The following is a 6,822-nucleotide window of genomic DNA, read 5'->3' on the forward strand; positions in this document are numbered from 1 at the left end:
TTGCCTCATTAAATTCTGCCTGGCGCTTGGCCAGGTCCCCTCCATTGTCCTTGTATAAGCGAACGGTGTGTCCTTCCCACATGCATTACTGCTTGCTGTTTGCCCACCTCAGAATCCATTCTTTGTCTTGGAATCTGTGGAGCCCTACTGTCATTGTCCGTGCTCGTTCTCCCGACTTAAGTCTCTGTCAGGTGACCTGTGGGCCCTGTCCACCTCTGGGTGCTTGACGAAGCCCTCCTCCTCGACCAGCTTTCCGAGCATCTATGCCACAAATCCTATTGGTTTCCTCCTCTCTGTGCCCTCCAGTAGCCCAACAATCCGTAGGTTCTGCCAGCGGACCTGGTTTCCCTGGTAGTTCAGTGTCTTCTGGGTTGAGACCAACCTTGCCACCACGGCTTCGAGCGAGGCATTTCACCCCCCCCCCCCCCCCCCCCCCCCACTCCGTGTTTGTCTTTTCCAGGTCCCCTACTGTTTCCTCTTGGGCACCCAGTCTCCTCTCTGTCCATTGTTTACTTTCTAGGGGCTAACGTGGCCTGTACTGCCACCATGAAGCCTTCTTTGACTGCTTCTCTGTCCTTCTGGAGTTAAGTTGTGATGAACTCCATCAGCTTTCCATTGGCTGGACCAGCATTGCCGAATCTGTTGTGTCCACCATGCTTGGTTCTGGGCCTCGCTGCGGGGCTCCCTGTCCTTGGGTCTCCCTACGTTTGCTGTTTTTACGGCCTAATGCTGGCTCGTTGGCATCTGGTCGGTTGAGTAGTAGATGGGGGTTAAGCTGGGGAACATTTTGTACTTTTGGTGCCCGTTTGGCAGGGTTAAAATGTCTAAACCAAAGTGTCTAAGAGAGAGCCACCTTTCTTGCAACCGGTCAGCTCATGGCCATCACCGGAAGTTCAATAGTTAATAACATAAGAGCAGGAGTAGGCCACTTAAGTCTAAAATGTAATACCATGATTGATATTTTCGTCAGATCTATTCGCCCTCAGATTTCAAAATAGTGTTGTGAATATCTGATTCCAAAATTCATTTGTTAGAGGGAAACCTACTAGTTTTGGAATTAACTTTTTAGGTTAAGGTGTAAATTGTCAGATATTTGGCAGCTTCTGTTAAGAAACTGATTAACAAACCCTGAAGAAATGTAATTCAAACAGACCTGGGGTCTTTAGAGTTTCAAGTGATTATTTAATGTCAGAATTTGATGGGAGAAGAAAACTTACATTTAAATAATGCATGACCCATCTTTGAGTTTTGGCAAGGACAGCGAATCTACAGTTGTTTTAATAAGGGATTTAAGTTATTTATGTAGTTCCAAGATCAAAGTCATTATGAGCACGTTTGTAAACAAAGGAGTTCCTTCGTGGAACTAGGGGCTGGGATTCTCCGAAACGGTGGCTAAGTGTTGACGCCGGCTTAAACACCGGAGCATTTCACGCCGGCGTCAACCGGCCCCTTGGCCCAGCGATTCGCTTACCTGAAGGGGACCAGCAGGCGCCGGAGTACTCTGCCCAGCTCCGGCTGCTGATATGGGGTCCTGCACTTCCGGCCGCGGATCCGGCATGCGCGCGGCGGCCACCTGCAGTGGCGGCCCTGTGCAACATGGTGGACCCACACAGCGGACCGGCCCCAACAATATAGGCCCCTCCCCCAGATCATATGCGCCTGCTGATCGGTGGTCCCCTATCAGAACCCTGGCTGTCCTGAAGGACCCTTCCCGGTGACGGATCCCCCTGCCCCCCACCCCCACCAGGGCGGCTGTGGCAGCCACTCCGAGTGCCTGCCAGGTGGAACCATGTTAGAACCACGCCGGTGGGAACTCGGCCAGCTGCCGGCGGAGAATCGCTGTGGGGGGCCTCTTTCAATGGCTCCCAACTGGCGCCACGTTGACCGCATTCGCGCGACTGCCGGCGATTCTCTGGTCCGCGGAGAATCGCAGGAAGGCGTCGGACCCGATCGCGGGTCAGATGACCCATTCTCTGCCCCCGCTCCCAGCGCAATTTCGCCGCGGAGACCCGGAGAATCCCGGTCAGGGAGTTTGTAGAGCGGGCAATTATATCCGTTAAAGACATAAATTAGTCATCTGGGTCACAAAATAAAAGGGGTTGTTTGAAGGTAAAAACCGGTTAATTCACATTTTTGTTTGAAAAATCCAAAGAATGCCGTGTTACTATTGGGGATGGGCTGTGTGTGTTTTTGCTTACATAAGCAGGCAGTCAGCTGTTCAGTTTAGAGACAGAGTTTGTAAGGGAATAGAGGTTGGAAGATTTGCCTAGCCTGGAGTTAAGAGTAACAAATCTACATTAATACTCGTGGAAAAACAAACAGTGAGCTTGGAATCATGCAGAGAGACAACTGCGGACTAGGAAAATTGAGCTATTTAAGCCATTGCACAGGAAGCTTAGGAAGTTCAAGACCTTACAAGGCAGCTGTGGAAAGTTTTGGAGTTTGTCTCAAGAAAGTGGATAACCCAATAAGTAGCCAAAGACTTTCTGGGACAGTCAGAGATGAAAAGGGAAGTTGGGTTCATGATTTTAGTCTTAAGTTTGCATGTTATTGTGCTTTTCAGTGTAAAGTGTAAATAATTGTCTAAGATGATGTTAAATGAATATTTTGTTTGATTTTGTTTTATATCTGGTATTTAAAAACATGAAATCTTGTGGAATAGTTCTTTCATTTGATCCCTGAGTGTTTGAATTTCTCTTAGAATGTTAACAATGTCTCCGCGGATCATAACAAGATGCAGACAAAATTTTTTCTGAGTTTGATTTGTTGTTTTTTTGTTGTTGTTGTCTTGCACAACTGCAGGAAGTTAGATAAGTAAAAATATCAAGAACAGGATCCGTCACCTTTCACCAGGATGTTAAATGATGAAACAGCCAAAGGCATACCAGACCATAGAATTGTAGAATGGTTACAAGACAGAAGGAGGCTATTCAGCTTGCTATGCTTATGCTGGCCCTGTGAAGGAGCAATTCACTTAGTGCCACTCTCAAGGCTTTTCCTGTAGGCATGCATTTTTTCCCTTCTCAGATAATGATCCATTTAAAAGCCCTAATTGACCCTGCCTCCATCCCACTCAAGCAGCGCATTCCACACACCGCATGTTGCAACAAACCGATATTCCTCATGTTGCCATTGCATCTTTTACCTTAAACCTGTGCCCTAAGGTTCTCGATCCCTCCATCAATGAGAACAATTTATCCCGATGTACTCTGACCTGACTTTTCATGATTTTGATTTCCTCTATCAAATCCCCACTCAGTTTTATCTTCTCTTTTAGGAGCACAGTCCCATCTTCTCCAATATGGGGACTTAACTTCCTGGCTCCCCAGCGTCGCATTTGGGAGGTCCCCCAAAGATGCGCTGTCCTCTCGGAGGTTCTCACATAAGGATCTTCCCAGAAATTGTCCAGAAACGCTAACTTCCCCTGGACAATTGCACTGGGAACCATCCAACAAAGCCATTTAAATTGCTCACTTCAGAGATCTGCAGTTTTACACTCGTAGTTACTCTGTACCTCAGATCCATTAACCCTCAGGAACGAAAGCACTTCTAATTTCAGAGTAACTACTTTAAAGAACCTAGTATTGAACACACCCCACACGCTGACCCTCCCAGAGGACTCCCACAGCCCTCCTTAACCAAGCATCGCATTCCCCCGACCTGACCGGGTTTGATGTCCCCTAACCCTCCATCTGAACGACACACATCCCCTATGTCTGGACCCGACCCAACCCCCTCCCCATGTCTGGACAAATGGCATGCGGATGACACGATAGCACAGTGGTTAGTACTGCTGCCTCACAGCTCCAGGGACCTGGGTTCAATTCCGACTGTGGGTCCACTGCCTGTATGGAGTTTGCATGTTCTCCCCGTGTCTGCGTGGGTTTCCTCAGGGCGCTCTAACTTCCACCCACAGTCCAAAGATGTGCAGCATTGGTGGGTGGGCAGGCTAAATTACCCCTCAGTGTCCAAAAGGTTAGGTGGGGTTATGGGCTTACGGGGATAGGGCGGAGGAGTGTGCCTAGGTCGGGTGTGCTTTCAGAGTCGGTGTAGACTCGATGGGCCGAATGGCCCCCTTCTGCATTGTAGGGATTCTATGAGTACTGCGGGTGCTGAAAATCGTAAATAAAAATAGAAAGTGCTGGAAATGCTCAGCAAGTCTGGAGATAGAAACAGAGTTAAAGTCTTGAATTAAATGTGACTTCTTCACTCTACCTACATAACTGACATTCCTCATCCCTGGGAGTACTCTTTTGAATCTTTTACTGCAATTTCCTTCACATCCTAAATCCGGTACCCAGTTTCTTTTGTACTCTGTGTCCCTGTTAATAATGCCATATGCTTTAATAACCCCTCTCCCAAACTGTCCTGCCAGGGTTAATGCTGTATGCACATATACCCCCAAGTCCCTGAGCATCAGCTTTAGAATTGTATCTTTTCTTTTCTAGTTTGTTATTTTGTGCCATAACACTAGGGAAAGCACTTCCTGCACATGCATACAAGTGGTGTTTTTGTCAGTGTCGAGTGTCAGCTGCCTGCATAAAAACAGTAGGTCGGTTTGACACAGACTGACAATAAAGTTCAAGTTACCCATTTCTACATCTGTGTCAATTGCAAGTTCTTGTAATTGATGCACCTCCCATTTAGCAACTTCTCGCTTGTAAAACACACTTCTGATGATTCAGTAGATGATGAAGATATATAATCAGGAAATTTTCTAACTTCTAATGTGGAGAATAGATGGTAACATTTTGTTTAAGGCCACTTTTTGGGTAAATAAAATCAGCAGAAAATGAATTTAAAATGAAATATCAATGTTGAGGCTTGAAACCATAACCCTGAGAATAAGTCTTATTATCTACCAGCTGAGCTAGCCAGGCTAAATGGGAACTGCTTGCACAAAACCTGTCCAACTTGTTCATGGAATTTCCAAGAGCTATCAATCTTAAATTAGTCAAAATATAACCTTACCTGCTCCAACATTAATACTGGTACCACAGTGTTGTAGAACTAGATGGTTATTAATGTATACAACTGCTGTGGTCAGCAGCAGATGTTGTGGAACTAAGTTAAAGTATATGTAAAAAAAAGCACAAGTTCAGTTACTCCGTAACCAACATCACCAAAATTGTATGTGATCAATGATAATCTTTATTAGCATCACAAGTAGGCTTACATTAACACTGCAATGAAGTCACTGTGAAAATTTCCTAGTCGCCACACTCCGGCAACTGTTTGGGTACAGAGGGAGAATTCAGAATGTCCAATTCACCTAACAAGCACGTCTTTTGGGACTTGTGGGAGTAAACTGGAGCACCTGGAGGAAACCCGCAGACACAGGGAGAATGTGCAGACTCCGCAGACAGTGACCCAAGCCTGAAATCTAACCTGGATCCCTGGTGCTGTGAAGCAACAGTGCTAACCACTGTGCTAAGACATAAACCTAACCAGTGGGGGATTTTGTCCCACTGCAGCATATTACAACCAATCCGTGCAAGGAACCAACACTCTCACAACCCTGCCTCTGAACAAAGTAGTGAAGGTTGCAGGCATTGTGAGAAAGAAGTGAAACCAGCATGTAACGTTGAAGACTGAATAAAGATTTGTATGATTGTACCACAACTCTGGCTCAAGTCTCATGAATATAATTGTAGTGAGAGCATTTACAAATTGCATTTTCTTCATATTTAATCCCAATAAGACCATAGGAACCAGAGCAGACCATTCAGTCCTTCGAACCTGCTCCGCCATTTAATAAGATCATGGCTGATCTAACACAAAGTCCACTGTCCTACCTTATCTCCGTAACCCTTAATTCCTCGATTTATAAAAAAAACTATCGAACTCAGCCTTGAAAATATTCAAGGACTCACTCTCCACAGCTTCCTGGGGTAAAGAATTCCAAAGACTTACCACTCTTTGAGAGAAGAAATTCTTCCTCAAATCAGTCGTAAATGAGCATCCCCTTATTCTATGCCTGCTGTTCCTACATTCTCCTGTACATTTACCCTGCCTTATCCCCCAAGATTCTTTTATGTTTCACTCATATCACCTCTCATTCTTCTGAACTCCAAGGGGTACATGCTGAACTCAGCAATTTTGGCAGATGTCAGAAGTCACACAGACTTAAAACTCTTCTCTCTCCACTGTTGCTATTAGACCTGCTGAGTTTTTCCAGCATTTTCTGTTTTTATTTCATTCCAGCATCTGCGGTATTTTATTTTTTTAATCATATAACTGTTCCTGACACCTTTCTGGGTAGCAGTTGGAGTTATAGCAGATTTCATATACTCTCTCTCCACATTAGCGTCATTAGGGTTTTATAGCACAGAAAGACGTCCTTTGGCCCATCATGTCTATGCTGGCCAACAAGCACCTCCCGATTCTAATCCTATTTTCTTCTTTTTAGAAAATAGTTTATTGAGGAATTTATAATTTTAACTTTTCAACAATAACATCCAACAGAACACACAACAAAATAACCATCATTCCCCCCAAACACAAACCCCAACCAACATGGCTAAGAAAAACACATTGCCGGCCCTTCCCAGCCCTCCCACCATTGGTTTTCCTACCCTTATTCGTCACTTCCATGACTCCCATTTCCCCCCCTCCCCTATTTTTCTCGAAGAAGTCGATGAACGGCTGCCACCTCCGAGCGAACCCCTGTAACAAACCCCTCAAGGCGAATTTAATTTTCTCCAGCCTGAGAAACCCAGTCATGTCGCTAACCCAAACCCCCGACTTCGGGGGCTCTGAGTCTCTCCATCCCAGTGAAATACGTCTCCGGGCCACCAGGGAGGCAAAGGCCAAAACATCGGC

Source organism: Scyliorhinus canicula, chromosome 6, assembly GCF_902713615.1.
Source record: "Scyliorhinus canicula chromosome 6, sScyCan1.1, whole genome shotgun sequence".
NCBI lineage: Eukaryota > Metazoa > Chordata > Chondrichthyes > Carcharhiniformes > Scyliorhinidae > Scyliorhinus > Scyliorhinus canicula.